Genomic DNA, 26,095 nt, shown 5'->3' with positions numbered 1-26,095 from the left:
ATGGACTCAGTGGGCTGAAGTGAGCTACATGACCCTTTGGTTCCAATTCTAATAGGGACTAAAATTCTCAGCTTTAAGATGGAGATTCCAGTAAACCAACAGCCAAGGTGTCCTGATGAGGGGTCTCGCCCCGAAACGTCGACCATCCATTACCCTGCACAGATGCTGCCTGACCCGCTGAGATCCTCCAGCATCTTGTGTGCTGAGTCAAGTTTAAGGCAAGTGCAACCGCTTCGCACGGATGATGAATTGTTTAGTCCCTCTACAACACTCAGCTATTTGTTGGAGGCACAGGAGCCTGCAGACGCTGGAATCTGGAGCAACAAATAATCTGCTGGAGGAACTCAGCGGGTCGAGCAGCGTCTGTGGAGGGACACTGGCGGCTGACGTCTAGTTGCTGCTCCGACCCGCTGAGTTCCTCCAACACTTTTTTCACCTCTGCATCATTTTTAATATCTCGGTTCGTTAACATTATTTATGAGCCAAAGTCTCCGTTTCCATCTTAAGGGAACGTTTAAAGGACAGTGACCTAATCAAGTGTCGGTGCCAGAGAATGTTTTATCTTGCAGTAGATTCCCGAAATGTGCCCTTGGTGTCTGTAGCCTTTGCGTGGTCGGGTTCTGTGTACGGCTTGGCTGACCGCCCAGACCTGGTGACATCATTGGCAATTTCATCATATCGCGTTTGTTTGCAAGTATAAATTGCATCGCAGAAGCCAGAAGTTAAGCCAGATTTGCAAGGAAAACAAGCCTCTTACTGCATTTGAATGAACATAAAGGACCCCAGCTCATAATTAAAGCAGGCTATTCACATTAAGAGGAGGAAGCCATTCCATGGTTTCCCACAATAAGGGAGAAGGACTAACTTAATTGTGTTTTAGTCAGTTCGATCGTGCTATTTTGCTTCGAGAAGGCACTTGTGGCTTCGATTTTTCTATGTGATCACAACTAGTTCTTACTCTTCCAGTCTGTAGCAATGAAGTGCTGATTTCATTCGGACGCTGAAATTCCTCAACAAAGTGCGAGACCTGCTGCAGAATCTTTTTGCTAGTTTGGCTGATGTGGAGCGGAGTGGATTACTACACGGTTCTTAAAAAATGAACCTTCTAACTTGTTTGCTGGATTGCCTTTGGAAAGGTGGGTACGAGTTGCATTGCACCTATGTTGATCACTTTGTTCTGCCTCCTTCAGAGTGCATTGGGGATTATTAATTCCGCCTAACTACAAGCGAACCAAATACAGGTATACGAGAAAAAGCTAGCATGCAGTTTCCAACCCTACTGTTTTAGTTGCTTTGCCCGAAAATTACCTGCTGACACATCTGTAAAGTCGTTACAGTCTGGTTTGAGGTGTAGAATAGAGCTGGAAATAGACATTATTTTCCGTTTTAAAACGAATGTGACGAGCACCTCTAAACGTTGGTAAGATCAATTTGTTTAGCTTGTGCAATCCTGGAAGACTGGTGCGGTGGACTGTGATAAAATGTAACTGATACTTTGTTCTGTCAAGTCCACACCTTGCAAACCCTGCGGAATCAAGAATCAGTCAATTTCCTCTTTGCGTGTTGAACCCTGTCTAAACTTGCTCTGACTGGTGGCAATCTATTCTGCCAGCCAATAATTCAAGAGAATGAAGCAGTTACATCTGCACAGATGTAACCTCCACAGATGCTGTCTGACCCACTGAGTAACTCCAGCAGTTTGGATTATTACGCCACATTTCAGCATCTGCAGCCTCTTGTATCTCCAATTATATCTCATCAGTTTAAACTTGGCTTTGATTATAAACAAAGGATTTTATAACATAATTATCAGCATCACTTCAAAAACTTTTGATGTCGCCCAGAAAAACATGAAATCACAAGGCCCTGTGAAATGAATCATATAACAAGATTTCATACACATGAAGTCATTGTAGGATTGCAATTTAAGGCAGCATGGGGATTTGGAATATCCATAAAATAATGATTCCTAGATTTTGCTCATGTTTAAGCATTAATGGTTCAACAACTTCAGACCAAAAGCAGATGCTACTACAACGATAGTTGGTGTCCCTGTTCTACAGTCTGTTGCCTGTTGCATTACTGAAAGGCATAGTTGTTATATATATTTGCAGAGTTTGAACAAAATAAACACCATAAAAAGTTATATCATCTGTTTACAAGTGCAAATCCCCTTTTAAAAATATGATATCTGTTAAGTATTGCCCAACTCTCACACTGAAAGTTAACTGGCAAACATGCAGTCTCATTTCTTCATGCATGAATTGTTGTTGGAGATTTTTTAATGTTTTAATTTATTGAGAAAATTAAAGCTTTAACAACTATTTTCCTTTAACAAAGTTTCTTTCCCATTCTTCATAACCTTCTGTAAATGATTTGACATTACTTTTTGTCTATTTTCATTTTTATTTACCTTTCAGTCTTTGCTCAATTTCTCAATCCAGTTTATTACAGAGCTAAAACTTTACTCTGATGCCAATCTCCAATCTTTCCTTTATGCACTATAACAAGCTTGCACTGAGCAATTTGAGACACAAAATTACAAAAAGTAATTAACCTGGAATGGAGAAGACTGGCAGACCCGGTAGAAGTGTACAAAATTAAGGAGCATAGGTAGTGTAGAGAGTAGTAAACTGTTCTCCATAGCAGAGGTGACTATGGTAAGAACTAAGGTAAGGAGTAAGAGGTTTAGAGGGGATCCGAGGAAGAATATTTCACCCAGAGGGTGGTTGGAGTTTAGTTTGCACTGGCTGAGGTGGTGGTGGAGGAAGGGAAGATGAGCAAGCCAAGACACAGAAGGCAACAGACCAAATGCTGGTATATGTAGTATAGATGGACACTTGGTGGTCAGTATGGACAGGGTGGGCTGAAGGGCCTGGTTCTGTACTCTATGTCAATAAACACTAAATTCACAGTAAGTTCTGGACCATTTACCTCTGTCATTCCAATCAGAACTAAATTAAAGCCAGAAGTAAATGTAATTCACTTTCCTAATAAAGATCATGCTGGGTTTAGGACGAAGACATAAATAGCATTTAAGCATAAACCCTTGTTACCAGCACACTAACTTTCTCACGTGCATTACAATTCCATCGGTGTTACTAACCCGGTGATACGTCACCACCCACCCATTTTTTTCATGTGAAACATTGTTCTCTAACTTTTCCACGCATAGCATTGTAATTTTAATTCTTGCAAGAAATTTTTAACTTTCACCTGCAAAACGCACACTAATGTTATTTGTTGGGTGGGGCTACCCCCTGAAGCAAATCAAACAGCCTTTTCATTCTTTTGCAACACACACAAAATGCTGGACTGATGAAGAGTCTCGACCCAAAATGTCGACTGTTTATTTCTCTCAATAGATGCTGCCTGACCTGCATTTCATGTGGATGCTCCAGGTTCCAGCACCTGCAGAATTTCTTGTGTTTTCATTCTTTTGTTGCCTGCCCATAAGAAACCCATTGCAGAAGTGTTAGAAGAAAAATATGCTGATAATGCAAAGAATCTGACTTAAGTATATTTGAATGCTGCAAAATGCAAAAGGGGAAATTTTGCTGGTGTTAATTGTTCCTACTAAGTGACTTTGCTTCCTCCTCAGATTCTGAATTAAGCAAGAAATAGCAGACCGTTGAAATCTGCGGTAAGTTTAACTTCATTCCTAAAAGTTGTGCAAAGATAGTAATTCTGTTGTATGCTGGCAAAGATACCTAAGAAAATAATTAACAGCTAGTTAATGTAATTGCATTAAAAGCAATGGAACAACCACAGGATAAAAGCTATGCAGGCTTTCAAACTTAATTTGTAAAGCCAGATGGTACTAACTGACATTGCACATAATTACAATAGTGTCACCTAGAGGTGGATCACTACTACAAACAAAGTCTTCAGAGTTTAAACTTGTGTTTTTGTACTCAACAATGATATATATTTACACCTCACCCTCAAAGTAAACAACTCAAAGCACTTTGTGGGAACAGTACAAAGGATATACAGCACAGGATCACAGAATGGTCACAGCACAGAGGACAGCCATCTGGTCTATCGAGTTTGTTGCAGCTCTGTCTAATCCAAGTATATAAAATCTCTTCTATTCCAGGGACAACAACCCCAGTTTCTCTAGTCTGTCCAGATAACTAAAATTCCTAATCCCTGGAATTATTTTGCTAAACCTCTTCCCAAAGCATTCACATCTTTCCTAAAGTATGATGTCCACAACGGGACATTATACTCCAATTGTGTTGAACCAATGTTCTACGGGTGGCATGGTAGCATAGCAGTTAGCATAATGCTATTACAGCACCAGCGACCCAGGTTCAATTCCCGCCACTGTCTGTAAGGAGTTTGTACGTTCTCCCTGTGTCTGTGTGGGTTTCCTCCGGTTTCCTCCCACATTCCAAAAGACGTACGGGTTAGGAGCTGTGGGCATGCTATGTCGGCGCTGGAAACATGGAGACACTTGCGGGCTGCCCCCAGAACATTCTACGTAAAGATGCATTTCACTGTGTGTTCATTTCCCTCCATAGATGCTGCCTGACCTGCTGCGTTCCTCCAACATTTTTTGTGTGTTGCTCCAGACTCCAGCATCTGCAGTCTCTCGTGTCTACAAGTCTTTATATTTTTCAGCATTTCATTTCATCTGCTACCTATTCGCTTATTCCAGTAGACTGTCTCTTCAGAATTCACTTTACCAAGTTTTGTGTCATTTACATATTTGGAACGTATCCAGTATACTCAAATCCGAATCATTAATATTTACATATTAAGAAAAGCAGTAATCCTCATATCAACCCCAGGAGAACTCCCTCCATTCTGAAAAACAACCTTTCAACTACCACTCTAATGTCACTACGATCCCATTTATTCTATGACTTTAGGTCTTAATGGCGTCTATTATGTGATACCTTATATCCATATCTATTAAGTCCATATAAAGTATATCACATCAACCTCATTTCCTCATTAGCTCTTTCACTTACATCCCTTTTCCCATTCACATAGCTATAGAATATTTTTAGATTTCTTATTATGCTTGTTCTCAGAATTTACTAATCCTCTGTCTTTGCCTCTCTGTAAACAGCCTTGTCCTCACTAATGTTAGCAGCCTGGCACCTGTCATTTGCTCTTTATTCAGGAAAACAAATAAGACTGCAGATGCTGGAACTTAAAACAAAAACAGAAACACTGGAAGAACTTGGCCAGTCAAGCAGCTTCTGTAGAAAGAGGAAAGAGTTAATGTTTTGGGTTAGGAACCCTTCCGCAGAACTGGAGAAAGAGTGGAGGGGTTACAGTTTTCAAAGCAGAGCTGGGGGGGAGAGAGGGGTGTAATTTCCAAAGGTGCCATCTTCATAGAGTCTTTTGTCTTATACCTCACTTCTCCCCTCAGCCCTGCTTTGAAAACTGACACCTTTCCACACTCCCCTGATTCTGAGAAAGGGTCACTGACTTGAAATATTAACTGGTTTTTCTTTCCACAGTTGCTGCTTGACTGGCTGAGTTCTTCCAGCATTTCTGCTTTTGCTCTTTATTCTGTTTTTCTCTTCGTCTTTCCATTGGAGCTCTGGCTTGAATCTCCCTACCCTTCTCCTTCATGGGATGCACACAGAGTATAGCTGAATCATCAGACGTCTGCTGAACCGCCTCCACTTTAAAAGCCTCCCGTTGTTGAGCTACATTTTTGCTTGCCCTTTTCCCCCAGACCATATTTGTTCTTATCTTATTGAAATTGACTAATCTCCAATTTACAATTCTTGCCTTGAATCATAGAACATAGAACAGTACAGCACAGTACAGGCCCTTCAGCCCACAATGTTGTGCCGACCTTCAAACCTTACCTAAGACTATCTAACCTCTTCCTCCCACATATCCCTCTATTTTAAATTCCTCCATATGCTTATCTAGCAATGTCTTGAATTTGACCAATGTACCTGCCTCCACCACCGCCCCAGGCAGCATATTCCATGCTCCAACCACTCTCTGGGTAAAAAAAACCTTCCTTTGATATCTCCCTTGAACTTCCCACCCATTACTTTAAAGCTATGCCCTCTTGTATTGAGCACTTGTGCCCTGGGAAAGAGGCACTGGCTGTCTACTCTATCTGTTCCTCTTAATTTTTTGTACACATCGATCATGTCTCCTCTCATCCTCCTTCTCTCCAAAGAGTAAAGCCCTAGCTCCCTTAGTCTCTCCTCATAATGCATACTCTCTAAACCAGGCAGCATCCTGGTAAATCTCCTCTGCACCCTTTCCAACGCTTCCACAATCTTTCCTATAATGAGGCGACCAGAACTGGACACAGTACTCTAAGTGTGGTCTAACCAGAGTTCTGTAGAGCTGCAGCTATTCTAAACCATATGATGTTATGATCACTGTTTCCTAGATGCTCCCCCACTGATACTTGCCTCATCTGGTCCGGCTAATTTTCCAGAATCAAGTTCAACAATATCACCTTCCCTGATGACCTAGAAATATCCTGATCAGGAAAGTCTTCCAAAACACACTTCAAAAATGCCTTGCCCTTTTTCCCTTATCATTTTCTCATCTTTATCTAAATCTAAACCAGTCAGTGCAACAAACAAAACTTAATACCAGGTCACGTAAAGTAATATTAAGGTAAATAACTAAAAGCAAAGGCATTCCTTCTTTAACAAGTGTCTGAACTTAAAGGGGAAATTGGCAAATTAAGATCAGGAGTGATCAAGAAAGCAGCTATTTCAGAAGGGAGAAATTCTGGAGGGAATTGAAGTCAAGTATGAGAATTTTTATGTTAAGGGCATTATTCAGCTTGGGTTAGTGGGTGAATTGGATGGCCTTAGTTAGGTCAAGGGCAACAGAATTTTGGATGATTTCAAGTTTATAGAGAGCAAAACAAGGGGTGCTTGAGAGGAGTGCCTTGCAATGGACATCTGGAGGTAAATGAGTTGAAGCAGGGTTAGATCTGGGGCATGTTATGGAGATGGAAAAAGGTGGTTCTGACTCTTGACATCTTTCTCAGCCAGAAATCACAGTTACATTGATGGCAGTACTTATCTTCATGATATTGTAAGCCATGTAGGGTTGCAGAGATGAATGTGAAAATCCAGGAGCTGCAGTTGGTAATACCTCGCTCCTCAACCGGGTGCATTGTTGGGATTTTTCCTGATGCAGTCAACACTGAATTACTTGATATGTCATGAATATTAACTTTATGTATGTTAGTCTCACTCAAAAAAAATCTGAAATGTTGTAGTCTTGTTGAATAATGGTTTCTGAATTTTTAAATAATGTAGGGTGATTAATGCTGAATATCTCTAAAAAAAATTAATTTTTTACATGTGGTATCTGAAAAACCGATGAAAACTAGTTAATAATTAAATAAAAATATGTCTGTTTATTTAAATTTATGGTGTTTTCAGCTCCTACTTTACTCTGTGTAATGTTCCAATCATAATTTATCTTGCAAAAACTGTTTAAATAATTATTTAAAAATATGACTTGTTTGCTTGCTCTCTGGGATTCTTCAGTTTGAATTGCTGCTCAGCCAGCATGATGTCATCACTGTGATTGGATGCCACAGTTTACTGGCAGGAGGTACCAGACTGAAACTCACAGTAGAAAAAGGAAATTCCCCAAAACCCACTGAATCTTGGTGATCAGGTTTCTTAGAGATCTGACGAGTGGCACATCTTTTGTCACTGATCAGAAAATCTAGCTTGTCACTTTGTCACTGATCAGAAAGAGTAGCTTAACCATACCAATTGTTTAGTCCCTTATTTTTATTGCCCACTGGTTAGAAAAGGGAAAATTAACCAATGTTGCTATATCTAATAGCCTCCAGCAACCAATGATCAAAATCTCTGCTTTGGCTAGAGTAGGTAAATTAATAAATTGGTACATTTATTATTGTCACATGTACCGAGGCACAATGAAAAAACTCTTGTTTTCCATGCCATCCATACAGATCGTTTCGTCACATCAGTGCATCATTATAGCTTCAAAAGCAGTCTTTGCCTCTCTAAGTTGAGGTGCATCTGTCTGGAATATCTTTCAATACATTGTCAGATTTGCAAACTGGTGAGGCTGAAAAAGAAAATGAAGAAAATATAGTAATGGAACAATTTGGAGAAGGGATTCAATTTCATATCTGTATCATCGGCTCTAAGTATAAGAATGGTGTTGAACAAGTGAACTATTTCTCAAGACTGCCTACAGTATTTCAGTTTTCAGCTCACTTCCTGCTATTTAAGGTTTTTAATATAAATGTACATTTATGACTATTACTACGTCATGGGAGATGAGTCACAACACAACTGGTGTTGCTTATTCTGAGTATTTCAACATGGAGCTGTGCTTGCTGGCAACATGGGGGTGCCTCTCAAACATGCAAGTATATTTGTCACACGGTCTATACTGTAGTTCCTGGACTGTTGATCTGAAGACACAGCGTTGAATCCCACCAATGGGTTGAGGTATTTAAATGCGTAATTAAACTTAGAATCAAAAGCTAGTATCAGTAATGGTAACCACGAAAATAGGGATTGAAGTCAGAGTCATACAGTACAGAAACAGGCCCTGTGGCCCAACAGGTCCATGCCGAACAAGATTCCCATCTAAGCCAGTCCCATTTGCAGCATTTGGCCCATATCCCTCTAAACCTTTCCTATCCATGTACCTAGTGCCTTCTAAATGTAGTCAATGTACCTGCCTCAACCACTTCCTCCACTCATTCCATATATGGACCACCCTCTAGTTGAAAAAGTTGCCCCTCAGGTTCCTACTAAATCTCTCCCCCTCTCACCCTAAACCTATGCCCTCTAGTTCTCGATTCCCCATCACTAGGAAAAAGACTTTGCACATTCACCCGATCTATGCCCCTCAAGATTTTATACACCTCTATAAGATTATCCCTGATTCCAATGCTCCAGTGAGTAAAGTCCCAACCTGCTCAACCTCTCTCCATAACTCAGTCCCTGGAGTCTCAGCAACATCCTCGTAAATTCCTCTGTACTCTTTTCAGCTTAATGGCATCTTTCCTGTAACAGGGTGAGCAAAATTGAACACAATATTCCAAATGCGGCCTCACCAACGTCTTGTACAGCTGCAAAATAACATCCCAACTTCTTTACAGTGTAGAGGGCAGGCATGGTAGTGTAGTGGTTAGTGTAACACTATTACAGCGCCAGTGACCCAGGTTCAATTCCGGCCGCTGTCTGACTGTCTGTAAGGAGTTTGTACATTCCTCCGAGTGCTCCCGTTTCCTCCCACATTCCAAAGACGTACAGGTTAGGAAGTTGTGGGCATCTTATGTTGGCGCCGGAAGTGTGACGACACTTGCGGGCTGCCCCCAGAACACTCTACGCAGAAGATGCATTTCACTGTGTGTTTCGATGTACATGTGACTAATAAAGATACCTTATCTTACTCAATGCCCTGACTGAGGAAGGCCAGCATGCCAAAATCTTCTTCATCGCCCTGACTACCTGTGATGCCACTTTCAGGGAACCATGTAATCGTACTCCTAGGTCCCTCTGTTCTACAACACTCTCCAGTGCCCTACCATTCACTGTGAAAATAACGTTATGTTACCATGGGAGGAAGTCTGCTGTCCTTACCTGCTTTGGCCATTACTTGGCCCTAGACCCACTACTGGCTCTTTGCCAAACCACTTGGTTCATTGCAGGGAGGGATGAGCTGTAAACTTTGTTCTGACCAGCAATGCGCAGATTCCATGACTAAATAAATAATGTAATCTATGCTGTTGATGTTCCAAATCCAAACTGAGGTTTCCCACTCAGGTCCAATACCATCTGGAGCACCACAGATACCAAATGAAAATCATACGTTCTGCTGCTCAATGACCTGAGTTTTTCAGTTATGGTGAATAATATGTTCAAACTAAGGAAAGCACAGCAACAGAGGAGACCCTGGAGTATAAGGCAGGGTGAATTATATAAAATGGAGACACAAGAGAGACTGCAGATGTTGGAAATCTGGAGCAACGCACACAAAGGAACTCAGGTCGGGCAACATCTATGGAGGGAAATGAACAGTCAACGTTTCAGGTCGAGATTCTTCATCAGGACTGGAAAGAAAGAGGGCAGAAGCCAGAATAAGAAGGTGGGGGGGAGGGGGAGGACCACAAGCTGGCAGGTGAGTCCAGGTGAGAGGGGAGGTAGGTAGGTGGGGGGGGGGGGGGGGGGGGGGGGGGAAGGAAGTAAAAGGGAATGATGTGAAAAGCTGGAAGGTGATAGGTGGGAGGCAAAGGGCTGAAGATGGAGGAATCTGATTGGAGAGGACGATAGACTGTGGAATGAAGGGAAAGGGGTGGGCAGGTTGCGAGGGCAGGGGAGGGGTGAAGGGACACAGAAATGAGGGAAAACAAAGTGGGGGGGGGAGGAAAACAAGAGGGGAATGGTTACTGGAAGTTAGAGAAACCGGTTGTTGATGCCATCAGGTTGGACACTACCAAGACGGAATATGAGATGTTGCTCCTCCAACGTGCATCTGGCCTCAATGTGGCAGAGAGGAGGCCGTGGACAGACACGTCAGTGTGAGAATGGGAAGTGGAATTAAAATGGCTGGCCACCAATAAACATTCATATTCAGAAATGGAGTCATCCCCTTGACCCCTCAAGCCTGATCAATGCTGAGTTGATAGTAATGTCAACTGCCTTCTCATCTTCCCCCCTTTCACCTCCCCTTGGCTATCAAATATCTATTTTGCTTTAAGGACATTCTAAAACTCTGCTTTTGCCTTCCTTTAGGGAAGAGACCCAACGATTTACAATCCTCTGAGAGAAAAAAAAAATCACCTCATCTCTGTCTTAAATAGACAACACATTATTTTTAAGCAAAGACCCCTAATTCTAGATTCTGTCCATATCCACCTACAGCTGGTTTTTGTACGCACACAGCCAATACTTCCATTCATCCATTCTTGGAGCCTGTACGAGCCCATATGTTGTCATTGTTCGTAACAACTGACTTTTCACCAGTTACTGCTATACAATGGTGCAATAATGGTGAAAACTTCTTGCATTTTACCAGCCAGCTATGGACAATGTGCAAAGCGGAAAGGTTCACCACCAGTCTTTTGGGGCTGGAGGGTAACTAATGATTATGCTTTGAGTTTGCTGCACAGGAAATGCAAGCAAAAGCATTGAGGGTAATTGATTGATTGCCAGCATTTAGGAATCAATGAGAATACAATGGGAGCAACAAAGACTATACGATAAGAGGAGCTGTTGACCACAATAATGGCCTGAGGTACATTCCTAAACTGAAATTTGAACCTATTCTTGGGAAGAAGATAGAAAGTCACTTGAAGTACTACTGGCTGCCTGGTTTGAGGTATAAACATCAGACAGTGAGAGTTTTGGGCAAGTGAATTTGCTTGAGATCAAATTTCAGATGATGAAGATTTGCACTTAAGTTTACATTTCTTTTCATCCAGTCAGTTCAGACATCTTTATGATTCAGGCATATAATTAGCCAACAATGAAAATTAGAACAACATATCTTTGAAGTTCCTTGCTTGGAGTCTCGAAAGTACTGAATAGTCAATTGGGTACTTTTGAAGGGGAAGTCATAGGGGTAACGTAAGAAACACAAGATTGTACCAGTAGTGTACGATATAAGATTACATGGTAGTATAGTGGTTAGTGTAACGGTTTGCAGCGCCAGCGACCTGGGTTCAAACCTGGCTGCTGTCTGTAAGGAGTTTGTGCGTTCTCTGTGTCTGCATGGGTTTCCTCCGGGTGCTCCGGTTTCCTCCCACATTCCAAAGACATACGGGTTAGAAAGTTGTGGGAATGCTATGTTGGTGCCAGAAGTGTGGCGACACTTGCGGGCTGCCCCCAGAACACTATGCAAAAAGATGTATTTCACTGTGTGTTTCGATGTACATGTGACTAATAAAGATATCTATCTAGCAACATGACTAGAAAAATAGATTATTTTATTGTTATCATGTTGACTGAGTGATCTGTATTAGTGAGGATATTGGGCATAATGCCCAGGCCCTGCTTTGAATTAATGTTGTGGGATCTGTTACAAGAGAGATCAGACAGGGTCTCGGCTTAGAGTTCCACCCAAAAGGACAGCTGGATTTTGGCACTCCAAATTCTTGACTGGGTTGAACCCAGAACCACATGAATCACAGGCAAGAGTGTGACCCACTGTGCACTTATTCCACATGTGGGACAATGTTTTATTGGGCCACTGTCCCATGTGGCCATCCACTCCCGCACTTGGACCCTCTCCATTTAGCCCAGGTATCTTGCTGGCTGGCTGACCTCTGCAGAGTCCATGGTTTAGATAGCAGCTGGGCCCCAGAAAGCCAGGTAAGGCAGGAGACACAGGAGAAGCTGGAATCTGGAGCAAGGACAGACTGCTGGGAAGAGCTCAGCAGGTCGAGCAGCATCTGAGGGGTGGGGGGGGGGCGGGAAGGAATTATCAATGTTTCAGATCAGGACCTTGCACTAAGACCAATGCAGGGTTTTGACCTGAAAGGTCAACAGTTCCTTTCTCTCTATGGATACTGCTCGACCCACTGAGATCCTCCTGCAGTTTGTTCTTTGACCCAAATTGGCAGTCCCTGGTCCTATGATGCCACTGCGGCCTTTGGCAGGTGGGAAAGATGTCAACAGGGCTTTACCAGCTGTTAAGATTGTCATAAGTTTTAAATGTTTTTAAAGACCCCTTGCGTTGGCTGCATTAGGGTTAGGGTCAGTAGGTAGTCCTGCAGCCTGGAATGTACCAGTAGGCAGCATTCCCTTATGGATCTCGAATACTGGAAAAACAACAAGTTTAGGGCAGACCAAAGTACAAGTTGATCTGAGTTGTTGACCTAACAGCAGCATTGCTGTCTGTGTATGAGCCAGCTCACCCTCTGACTGAGTGTGTAAATACAATTAAATGTCAAAAATTTGGAAACCTCTTGCTTAAACAATGATTTACACTTTGGTTGGCTTGACTGGTCTTGCATGCTTTCATTGCCTTTGCGCTTATGTTGCATAAGAGATGGGCAGAACTAGCATGTCATACACCAACTGGGAGCTGCTGGAGACCAGGTCTGTTCTCATGGTGAGACCCGTCTGGTACTCACCACACTATTAGAGCAGTATGCCAAAGGAAGTGGGTCATGATTCCAAGCAGCCCTGTGCACTCTCATGTAAACTTGAAGTCCCAGTCCTGCTTGAATCAAGGAAGGAAGACATTCCAGATCATGGGTGAAGGGTTAAGACAGGAATCTTAAATAATTAAGTGATAATCTGTGAAGCATTGTTCTGAAGACAATACACAGCAAACATGGTGAAACAAAAAACAAGCATGATTCAATCCCCTGGTAATTTGGAATTTTATTTGTGTCTGTTTCACTGTACCTTTGGATTTTATGTACCTTTGGATTTTATGTACCTGGAGGGTGTTGAAATGTCTGCTTATTTGAATAATTCTTCCAACTCAAGCGGCAAAGCAGCATTTCCGATCCAGCCTGTTTCCACCTCCCCTATGAGTACTAATAAACAGAATGTCACTCAAGCCTTTATATTTTCTCTTTGATTACCATGTCCTATGGACAGTGTCAATAAATCATTGTAAAACGAAAGCTATATAGAAGTAACAAAACAATATCATGCATGAATCCATTAAAATGCATCACCCCTACTGATCTTATTACTTTACTACCCGTGGTACTCTGTTGCCTTTTTAAACCTTTATTGCCCTCTTCCAATTGTTTTATTGCCTTGACTCCATTTCCCTGATAAACTTGTTCAATTGTTTGACACTGTTTCCTTTGCCAGAAGAAAATTTGCCACACACACACACACACCCTCCAGTCACAAAACCTGCCATGTTGATCAGAAGGCTGTTTAACTCATCGCATGCTGGTTCCACAGGCTACCGAGCTCCTTTGGGAAACCTTTCTCCTTTTCCTATCTTTGCTCAAGATAAACTGATTCCTAAACTGGTAACCACAACAGTGCCTGGCTTCTGATCGAATGCTTTTGTCATGCATGTTGCCTGTTCAACCTGTGTCCTGACCATGAGTCAGGTCACTCATGTTGCGGCAAGGTACAAACACATCCTCCTACACATTGGCTCAAAGTACTGGCATCCTAATTATTCAATGCACACAGGGATCAAACTGCACATGAGTGTGAGAGGTGTAGCCGGGGACAAGATGTCAAGAATCCCATCAGGTTTTGAGAGGACGCCCTGAGATGCTGGGAACCACGAACAAAGAAACACAATGAAGGAAGGTCACATAATCAACACCTAGTCAATCTCAATGTGAGGAGGTAGAGTTGAGCTGACAAAGTCCTACGGACTAAGCCATTGTAAATTATTCCACTATGAACCATCCAGAGAACTGGATAAATCAATGAATGTGGTTTGGGAACTGTCATTCTGCAGAAGGCACACTCTAATGAATTGCACAGTCCAGGCACCCTAACAATTAAAGAACTCTCTGATCTGAAAAGAAAGCAAATGCTCCTCATTTATCCTGTCATGGAATGTCGATTGTGATGGATGATCGACCTTGATGGGGCCCAGATCTAAGTTAAGGATGGAAAAGGGATCAATGGAACAGATGTGTCCTGTTTACCCAACTAGGGAATGAATGACCTCAAAGTCATGAGGGTCCTGGATGGGGGTTCATCAATGGACCTACTAGAAGACCAGAAGGAACCATATAAAGAGGGGTCACCAAGGACATCAGTAGCGACAACCCTGGGAACAGCCATCACAGAAGAAAGACCCTAAGTTCAGAACTCAGAGAAGACTACAACTCCATTGGAGTGAGCCTGGCCAATTCACTTCACACAGGTAGGATTTAAGTCCAAGCCATGTGTCTTGTGATTTTAGTGTAATGAATGATAAGTTAGAACAACAAATCGACGGGAATTATTTAAAATTAACTGTACACGAGCATATCTAAGTAATTTGATCACTAATAAAACTAAGTTGTACTAAACCTCAGTTTGAGAGTCTCTTTGTTGGACATGTCAGTTGATACCCTGCAGAGATAATAGGGTCAACAAAAGCAAAGGAGTCACCCAATTGCCTAAGGACACCGTGAATAGCTGAATTTTTGAGAAATTGGTTTATAGAACACTACACTACAGCACAGAACCTCTATCAAATCTCCCCTCATTCTTCTATGCTCCAAGGAATAAAGTCTTAACCTGTCCAACCTTTCCCTGTAACTCAACTCCTGAAGACCCGGCAACATTCTAGTAAATCTCCTCTGCACTCTTTCAATCTTCTTGATATCCTTCCTATAGTTAGGTGACCAGAAATGCACACAATGCTCCAAATTTGGCCTCACCAATGTCTTATACAACTTATCCATTTGCCCACCTTCCTGGGATTTCAATAGAGTCTGAAATTAAAGTGGGATTGATTTTCAGATATTCATTTAACTACTTGAATACTTTCCATCTACAACTATAAGCGCCATGCAGAATTTCCACAGAAGTGGCTTGATCTGTTGAGTTCTTCCAGCAGTTTGTTTTTCCCTCCAGATTCCAGCATCTGCAGTCTTTTGTGTCTCAATAAAAACAATATTTTATGTTCATACTGAATTGCACAGTGGCACAATGAGATCTAGTTTCTGAGCAGGTATTAATTTGCCTTTTCTGACCACTGCACAACGTTCACTGAACCCTTCATCTGCAAAAATTAAATGTAACTGTGAGGTTGCCACCAATTTGTGTGTTAGTGAGTTGCAATCATTGTGACATTGCTTCCATGATCTCCACGTAACCTCCCCACCTCCTACTGAGCCAGTTGTATGTCATAAAGGTTCAGGAACCAACTATTTGGGCCTCTTCCATTCTGACATCTTCCTGGGTGACATGTATTGGTTTATTATTGTCACGTGTACTGAGATACAGTGAAAAACTGTGCGGCCTCCGGACAGATCACGCCATACATAAGTACATCGAGGTAGTAGAGAGGAAACAGAATGCAGAGTATAGTGTAGGCTTGAGGCCTGTGTGACCTGCTCCTGCTTCTATTTCTTAAGTTCGTTTGAAATGGAATAAACTCATTGCACATCAGTCAGTTGATGGAATTCCCTCTCAGTCCCGGAAGTTAAGAGTTAACTTTCCAGAGACAAGTGCAGAAGCAAGACTGATAATCTACAACAACATCGACCTCACTGTTGATTTCTCCAACTTCCGGTAACCCCTCCCCTTTTCCCCCCACCCCTTTGTCTTCCATCATTCCTGTGGCTCCCTCAACCTTTCTCTTTCCCCTCCCCCACCCTCATGACCTGTCCATCTATTCATTTCCCTCCCTTTATTCCGTGGTCTACTGAGTCTCCATCGGCTTCATTGAGTAGTTATAAAATATCCCATGGTTCTACTCTGAAGGTGAACACAGCCAACAAATTCTTTTGATTTGTTATGATGTACAAAAGACCTGAAATATTGACTCTGTTTCTCTTCCCGACTTGCTGAGTATTCCTTACATTTACTGTTTTAGTTTTAGATTTACCTTACACTCTATTCCAGTTGATGTATTATTTCAACTGGAGATTAATTGATTTGCTTTTCATTCCTTTTTTTGACCACCTTAATGCAGTGGTCATTTTCATTCGGTGTTTCCTTTCTCATGAGACCACCCTGTTCCATCTGTCATTTTGTGAATCCAGCTTCATGTGTGATAACGAATAACTTTCTACTTTCAATGGTCCTTCTTTGTCCGTGACGTATCTGCTTGCCTCATGAATGATGAGTCACCATCTGGCTTATTCTTCTAATCTTCAAAGAATCGTAGGCCCACTGGAAAATCAACAATAAATCTTGTGTAGTTAGGAGTTACCCTAAAACAACTCTTAACTCAATCAGCGTGCTCTGGTAAACAACAATTGACTGTTGCACAATGAAGTGGTTCAATTAAAGAAAATAGTCAATGTATTACCTTATCTTGTGCTAATCTTGTTTGGTCCCACTGTTGTCCATTGTCACATCATGGATAAAAGTGCACTTTTAGGGCTACATATATAAATTAAGAAAATACATTTTAAACTCAATTGAATGAAATACTTACTTTAAATAAAGGTGCAGTACTTAATATTGTTATTGGCATCCACAATGTGGTCTATAGCCTTTGGCATAGTGTGTCAAGGAAAGCCCTGAGTGTAATGGGGAAACGATACATGATTTTTCTCCAAGGCTGCCTTGGCTTTTGCATTCATGACTTGCAGCCATAGTAACTCTCTCCCATGGCTTCTGCCCATATTGGACCGAGAAGTTCCCATTTAGTTACAGAGCAAGCTCATGAGACGGGCTTCTGGTTTATCATCCTGTATCCCTTAGACTCTACAATGGCTATGCTGGGTGGGAGAAGGTCAGAAGCAAGAAGCTAAACTGCAGGCGTGACCAGATTCAGTTAAATGGCACAATATGCATTTTGCGTAATCTCTTGCTATAAGATATGGATGACATCTACACAAAGCCAGAATCATTACAGTGCAAGAGGAAGCCAGTTGGTCTATTGATTCTTTATTGGCTCCTACCAGGGCAATCCCATCAGTCCCATTCCCTAGCATTTAACCCATAATCCTGCAGTTTTTGCCCCATCAAGTGTCTATCCAATTCCCTTTTGCAAACCATGATTGACTCTGTTGCCAACACCCTCTTAGATAGCAACCTCCAGATCATAACCATTCAGGACAGAAAACTGTCCCCTGGTCCTCAAGAACCATGTGCTAATGGGAACAGCTTCCATCTATCTACCCACCAAAACCAATACTCCTCTGCCAAGTCTCCTCTCAACCTTCTTTGCTGCAAGAAGGACAACCCCAGTTTCTCCAGTCTAACCTTGCAGTTTTAATCCCTCATCCCTGGGAACCATTCCAATAAATCTTTTCTGCATCCTCTCTGGGATCTTCACAACCTTCCTAAAGTGAGGTGGTTAGAAATGAATGCATCATCCAGCTGTGGCCTAACCAGCATTTCATATGGATTCAAACTAAGCCCCTTTCTTTTATACCCTCGGTCTTAATAAGAGACCTCCATGTGCTGCTTCTTGTTATTTTGTTAGATTTTGTTTTGACCTTGGCTAAATGAAGACATGCTTTAGAGTCATGGAGTTATAAAGCAAGCCCTTCAGCCCAACTCGTCTATGCTGACCAAGTTGCCTACCATAACTTGTCCCAATTGCCTGCATTTGGACATATCATTCTCAACCTTTCCTATCCATTTCCTATGTCCTATCCCTGTCTAAATGTCTTTTAAATGTTGTAATTGTACCAGCCTCTTACCACTTCCTCTGGCAGCTCGTTCCATATACTCAAACACCTTCTGTGTGAAAAAGTTGCCCCTCAGGTCCCTTTTTAATTTTTTCTCCTCTCACCTTAAATCTATGCCCTCTAGTTTTAGACTCCTCTACCCTTGGAAAAAACTGTCTGGCTTTCTCCGGTCTCCAAGCTTCTGTTGTACTCAGTGATTTATACACTTTTACCCTTGGTTACACGGGGATTTTCAATTCATCTTCCTTGCCCAGGGAGAATTATTTCACATTCACAGCTCATAACTTCAGGACATCTCAAAGCACCTTAAAACAAATGAAGTGCTTTAGAATGCAGTCATTGTTGGAATGCAGGAATTGAGGCAGCCAATTTGGAAACAGGCTCCCACAAAAGGCAGCGTGACAACGATCAGATAATTTGCTGATTCCGGGATAAGGACTGGCCAGGATATTCTTTGAAATAGGCGTATCAGGATGTTACTCATCCACCTGAGTGTGTACTTAAGGGGCCTTGGATAGTCCAATTGATGGCATCTCCAACAGTGCTGGGTATTAGCTTCTGCTCAGATCTCTGGAGTGAACTTTAAAGATCCTTAAAATCATAGCTAGGCTTTGATTTGCCTCCAAATCATGCAGACCTCTGCTGTCCTACTTCAGTAGTGTGCTAGATTATTTTGTGAAATGTTGCGCCTCTCTCTGCCTGTGTTAAACTTTAATTCTTAGATAAGATAAGGTAAGATATCTTTATTAGTCACATGTACATCGAAACACACAGTGAAATGCATCTTTTGCGTAGAGTGTTCTGGGGGCAGCCCACAAGTGTTGCCACGCTTCTGGCATCAACGTAGCATGCCCATAACTTCCTAACCTGTACGTCTTTGGAATGTGGGTGGAAACCGGAGCACCCGGAGGAAACCCACACAGACACAGGGAGGTACTTTACTGGTTTAAAAACCATGAATCTAAGGAACAGCTTTAATCAAGATTTCATTCAGGAAAACATTTCTAAAAATTGTTTTCTAATTACTGATGAATTAACAATGGTTTTCTGGGGAACAGGCATTAACATGTAATACATTAGGGAAAATTAAAAGGCTAAAAATTGAAGAAACAATATATCTGGTCTTCAGACATTTATGTACATCCTGCAGTGGTGTATCTGGCGACACTTGCGGGCTGCGCCCAGAGCCCTCTCCGCAAAAGATGTGTTTCGCTGTGTGTTTCGATGTACATGTGACTAATAAGATCTTAAAATCTTTGCAAGTATTTCTAATGGTAGTTTAAAACAACCTAATAAATTTGAATATTGTTATAACTCCTATTTGGTAAGCATGGAGTGGAATTTAGCTTTTGATTTGTTGACAATATGTTCTATATCTCCATCATGGTTCTAGGCAAAGTTGCTTTAAGATATTTTACATTTCATATTTTTCTTGCAATGTTGAAGGAGGCCATTTAGCCGATCAAATTTGTATGGCTGTCAGAGCAGTCCAGTTCATCCCAGTCCGCACTCCATTCCCTGCAACCTATTCTCTCCCACATACCCATCAACTCCCCTACCACCTACCTATTACCAGAAGTGATTTAGAATAGCCAGTTAACAATATTTTGGGATGTGGGAGGAAACTGGAGCATCAGGGGAAACCTATGTGGTCAGACAGACAGCACTGAAGCTTTGGATCAAATCCAGGTCATTGGAGCTGTGAGGCTGCAGCACTACCCACCGCGCCTCTGTGCTGTTCCATGTGCAGACTTGCTTCCATGTAAGAGTTGCCGGTAGTGCCTCATTGTTCCTGCCCCAGCATAATAGAAACTTGACATTAATTTGTGGTGAAATCACATCAGGATAGCTATGCAGTAATTGTGTTAAATTATATCCCGTGAATTTATTCTCAGTGACCCAAGTTACAAAAACAGGAAAACTCTGTTAATCCAGCGCGCTTGGGACTTTGGTGGTGCTGGACTTGCAGATTTTCTGGATTATTGGATCTTATTCTACTAATGCTCCAGCAGATTTTCTAGATTATTGGATCTTATTCTATTCATGCTCCAACACACTTTTAGAACATAGAACATATAGAGCACTTTTAATTCACTTTTTTTTAAGATGTTCAGCAGAATATTTCCAGTGAACCGCTAAGTTTATAGGGAGTTTGAGAAACAGAACCAGATAAGTTTCAAGGGAACATGAGTTCAGGACTCCTATTAGTAGAAAGGAGTGTGGGAACAAGGGTTGGGTTGAGTGAAAGGGAGTGGGAATCAGCACCCAGTGAGCCAGGGTTTCCAAATAGTCAGATATAGTGGATTTATTGGGTGTTTTCCTGTGGTAGAGGTTATAAGACTTGGCAATCTAATCTTAAACTCTATGCAGCCCTGAAATCCACTGTGTAAAACCGGGCTACCTTGTGTACAGATGATCAGCCACTGTTTCTTTGCAAAGCCCAACTCCAAACCCTAGACAGATAAGTGCAATACTATTAAAATTGGCTGTCTCCTCAAGCAGTCATGTAATGGATTCCATACAGAACAACATACACTTTTTTCTCCCTATGCGAGCTGTAATTTCACAGATCCCTTGCTTTTCAGCATACTCTACCACAAAATGGTGGTCATAACTATAATGGATCTGACTTTGTCAATGGTGTACAATTTCTTTTGGTGCCTGAATTAGCAGGAGGTGCTGTGTCTCCTGTCCATGCAGTCCAAAGGTTGTGCAGAGTTGCTCTACCTATTGTTCTGTGCTGTGAGAATCTCCCCCAAACCAACCAGCCATGCCCCCTTCCTTATCTGCGGAGAAACAGCTTCACCAAAACTGGAAATGTTTTCAGTATTTCCTAACAGTTCAGTTTAAAATTCACTTGGCTTCACAAGGCATTTGGGGAATTTGATCCATTTCATCCCCCCCCATCCCTTGCAAAAGAAAGCCATTCTTAATGAAAAGTCAAAGTCAAAGTCGAGTTTATTGTCACATGCACAAGTCCATGTGTGTACAGGTGCAATGAAAAACTTACTTGCAGCAGCATCACGGGCACATAGCATCAGATAAGCAGCATTCACAAGAACACCAAATTATACGCAATTTTTACAAGAGAGAACACAATTAGAAAAAAAAATTCCATTGTAGTGCAAAGTGGTCATAGTGTTGCTATACTGAGGTAGTGATTAGGGTTGTGCAGGTTGGTTCAAGAACTGAATGGTTGAAGGGAAGTAGCTGTTCTTGAACCTGGTGGTGTGGGACTTAAGACTTCTGCACCTCCTGCCTGATGGTAGCTGTGAGAAGATGGCATGGCCCAGATGGTGGGGATCTTTGATGATAGATGTTATCTTCTTGAGACAGTGCCTCATATAGATACTACCAATAGTGGGGAGGGATGTGCTTGTGATGTATTGGGCTGAGTCTACTATTGTCTGCAGCTAAAAGGAAATGGCGCCTTAACAATGTCAAGATGCTTCAAACCTGTTAGAAGCAATGAAGTAAGCTTGAAGCGGAGTAACAGTTACCTAGAACACCAATTCCTGCACAGAGACAGTGGAATAAGCAAACTCCAGTACTGGACCATTCCCTCTAGTCAAGCAATATTTGATGAAAGCCATGGCAAAGTCGAAGACAAGGACAAACCTGAAGAATCTCATGAGTATCACACACAATATAGGAGCAAAGATCTTCCAAACGGTCACTTTGGCCTTGGCATATTCCACTGCAAAATATTGTGCTCATATATGAATAGACAGCCTGCACACCAAGATGATGGACTTGCAGCTAAGCATGGTCATATGAATCATTAACAGAGCACAGAAGTCAACGACCCCCAGTGCAGGTGAACAATGCTGCCCTTGCTAGTGGAACAGAAACCTCCATATCCCGTAGTCTAGTCACATGCAATCCACCACAGCATAGGAGACATGCCAAGATCACCAAGAAGGTACAATGGAACAATAACAACTTTTCATATGAAGATCTCACCAATGTGCTCACAAAACCTTGACGGGGACTGCCCATTCCACTCAAAGAGTAGATCGCCCTCACCAATAGAAACATAAATCAAGCCCTCTTTACAACTGCAGCTGCTAAATTAAACAAGAAACACATTCTGATCTATCCTACAGCATATATCTGACTTTCACATAAACCAAATGGCATCATCCGCAAAACACAAACATCAACATATGAGTTGAAATCACTGCCAAATGATAAGATGAGCATACAAAGCACAGCAGTTGACCTGAGCACAGTAATCTCCCATAATGAGCAATTACTTTAGCGATATTGGCTTAGGGATAAATATTGCCAAGGTAAACCAGTTTATAAACAAGGCAGCAGTATATAAGTTGTTGTAGAGCCCCAAAATTCTCAATCATAATAAAATTAGAGAGGGGACATTAAGTTGACTTTTTTTTTTAAAAAGTCCAGCACTTAACAACAGGTTAAATTGAGAAGGTAAAAGAAATAATATAAATATTGAAGGAGATTACAGAAATAAAAATTGCACACATTTCGCCAGAGATGGTGGTGGAGGCTGATACGATAGGGTCTTTCAAGAGACTGTTAGATAGGTACATGGAGCTGAGTAAAATAGAGGGTTATGGGTAAGCCTAGTAATTTCTAGGGTAGGGACATGTTCGGCACAGCTTTGTGGGCCAAAAGGTCTGAATTGTGCTGTAATTGTTCTATGTTCTATCCATTGTTCCAGAAACTGGTGAAAGACTGTTGGAACTAGTAAAAGACTAGAGTGCGCAAGATTTCAGAATTTGCAGCACTAATTCTTACATCTCCTTGATCTGTTTCTCGTCTACATAAATCTTGTTACCAAATGGAAGGAGTGTAAATATGTAATGGAATAAACATTTTCAGACATTGATATGACATTTTGGAAATGAATTCCAATATCAAACAAGACAAAGGAGCATCAGCAAAAAACAGAAAAAACTGATAGATATACCTTCAATTTTTAAAACTTGAGCACATATTCAGATTCAGAATGTGATATCAGAATCAGATTTATTATTACTGACATACAACATGAAATTTGTTGTTCTGCGGCGGCAGTACAGTGCAAGACAAAGTCTATAAATTACAAAAATAAATAATTAGTGCAAAAATTGATGGTATATTATTCTGGTTTAAATATATTGCTAGCAAAAACTTGAATAAATTTTGATGGATATACAGTCAGCTTTTAAAGTTTGTCCTGATTTGTAATACTATTGAGTGGCATGATATTTATTCACAGCCTGCAACTTTGCATCTGAATTTTTTCTGCTGGTGACTTATAGGAAGAAAATCATTTGTAAATTAAATACTAATATGTTTTGTCTAGAGGTAGCCCATGCCATCTGCACAAAACCAACAAATGCACCAAAGGAAATTTAAGGTAATTTATTTTGTGATGGATATTCACTATCCAGCCCCAGGTATCCTAATCTAAATTCCCACTCCTGCCTGCTGCAAAATCACACAGTGCCACGGATTAATTCTGTTAAGTCGCGTTTTTTAGCAGTATACTACTAAGGGAGAACTCTCCTCTAACACTCATTCAGAGTCTTTATCGGAGGTCTCCACAATACAAAGGAGCAGACATTAATTTATACAGTCCTTGTCATGCACACTTGCAACACAAGTTTCGATCAGGCGCCTAAGATACAAAGACAAACATCACACTCATTGTTTAGTATAATTGGTTTACAATCAAGTTCCGGACACAGTAATTACCACCTGGTCTTGAGTCAGGGGCTTGCGTGGTATTTTTTTCATTAGTTATATCTACGGTCACAATTCCTTAACCCTTTACTTCCTCAGATGCTTATTGCTAACCTCAGATTTTTTTAGCAATTCACTGTCCAGGGATTAAAATACTTATCAGCAAAAGATACCAAGGATTAGCGTGTTTAAGAAACAGATACCAAGGATTGGTGCATTTAAGAGACAGGTACCAAGGATTACTGTGTTTATCAGCAGGCGAAAACGATCCGAGGATTAAGGTGTGTTATCATTAAATAGTTTAAATTCCTAACTGGTACACTTTGCTCATCCTTTTTACCTAACTAGAAGGAACAACATTGCTGGCAGATGAGGCCATTACTAGATGATTGGTTAAAGAAACGATATAATTATTAGAAGGCAGTAGGGGGTGTTAGGAGTTACAGAGATGAAGACATAGACTCCACTTGACCTGAGAAAGGATCTCTTCCCAGAGCCATCTCTCTGTGACAGATGACTTGCTAGTCTGCAAGTTGTTGATATGTTTCTTCTGGTTTGTAAGAATTGTACCTGTGTTTTGGAAATGCTTTGTGGAACTATAAAATCTGTTAGAATTTACTCAAAATTCATGTGCTCCATTTAAAATAATATAATTGTGTTTAATCTGCATTGTTAGCTGGAATTATCTCCTTGGTTGGGAGGGGGAACCCACTGCTCGAAATAGTGATTATTGGCAGTTAAACCCCTTCAGAAAAGAAACTAAAGTATTCAGTAAATTAGTCTTTGAAATATAAATTGATACTGTGTAATCTCTCTAAAGTGAGGGTACTACTAGACACTTATAACTGAAGATTTAAGGTCTTGACTTAAGTTTAGGGCTCTGGAATGGGTACACTCAATATCATCACAATTTGTTGAAATTATATCCAATCCATGTGATACCTGATAAGTCAGCTTTTCAATTAGGAAATGTCAAACTTGTAAATATCCAATTTCCTATTAGTTTGAACAGATGGAGTCACTGATTTTGACTAATCTTTAATATTTTTCTGATTATGTGAGTGGCTGCTAGTTAATCTTACCTGCTAATCTATACTGCTGTTTACAAGGACCAACAGCAGCTCTGCTGGACAATTAACAGATCTGCCTTTAGTTTGCTTCCCTTGTCTGATGACCTATCTTTCCTCTTCTTCAGGTTGATACAGTATGTGATTACAAACTGTTAAACTAGTTTACAGACATTTGTTTCACCTTATTCTTACCTACCTTGTTCTAATCACCCTCAAGATCCCTTTGCTTTTCAACAGTCCATTGTTTTCAAAAGGTAATCTCAGACTTTGTCAAGTATCAATGTCTGTCTACCTGCAACATTTTTCACATCATGTTCTTCCTTATTCTTTGGTAGTTTGCCACAAAATAGACAGTTTTGTATCCAAGATAATAAACATCTTGATGAGGAATTATTCACATCTCAAGTTTCAGTAGTTCGAATATTTTGTCTTTCTGTAAGTCAAAGTCGAGTTTATTGTGATATTCATGAGTACATGTATGCACAGTTGCAATTAAAAACTTACTTGCAGCAGCATCACAGGCACATAGCATTGTATAAGCAGCATTTACAAGAAAAATATAAACTACACACAATTTTTACAAGAAGGAACAAAATTAGAACAAAAAAAACAAAGTCCATTTTAGTGCAAAGTGATCAAAGTGGTTATAGAGCTGCTGAACTGTAGTGATTGGGGTTGAACCGGTTGGTTCAAGAACCAAATGGTGATGCCCTTGTTACAATCTAATAGGAGGCAAATATAATCACAATGCATTTTTTTAAAATTTCAATTTAGATGTGAATTTAGTTTCTGTCTGTATCAACAGTTTTGGTTAGCATTACGCAATGATCCAATGCAGTAACACAAATTGAAGGATAATCATTCCTTCTGGAATTTATAATATTGAATGAAAAATCCACGCCAGGTATGAAATACTATACTTGTATCAATATCTCTGGTATATAGATATGGAATTTAATAAAAAATGGCATTATTTAATTTAAGATTAAGCATACCCAGTTGCATTAAAGAAAGGATATGCATTCATTTGGCATCATTCACATCCTCTGAACATTTCAAGGTTCTTTAAAGCTAATTAAATTGTGTT

The 26,095-nt window shown here is 40.9% G+C and overlaps 1 protein-coding gene across 5 annotated transcripts in view; it reads left to right on the top strand.

Moving 5' to 3' along the window:
* Positions 1-724: 724 nt before the first annotated feature.
* The window catches only part of c32h15orf39 (chromosome 32 C15orf39 homolog), a 65,778-nt gene continuing 40,407 nt past the window's right edge, over positions 725-26,095 (top strand). For 3 of the 5 annotated variants that reach the window (XM_052042768.1, XM_052042766.1, XM_052042757.1), the window contains exons 1-2: positions 746-1,136; positions 3,602-3,643. The gene's annotated coding sequence lies outside the window, so the exon portion shown is untranslated. Of the gene's footprint in view, positions 1,137-3,601; positions 3,644-14,595; positions 14,809-26,095 lie in introns of all 5 variants that reach the window. The other 2 variants (XM_052042760.1, XM_052042758.1) reach the window with 2 other exon arrangements.

Source organism: Pristis pectinata, chromosome 32 (genome assembly GCF_009764475.1).
Source record: "Pristis pectinata isolate sPriPec2 chromosome 32, sPriPec2.1.pri, whole genome shotgun sequence".
Classification (NCBI taxonomy): domain Eukaryota; kingdom Metazoa; phylum Chordata; class Chondrichthyes; order Rhinopristiformes; family Pristidae; genus Pristis; species Pristis pectinata.
This window is presented reverse-complemented; position numbering and strand designations above follow the sequence as displayed.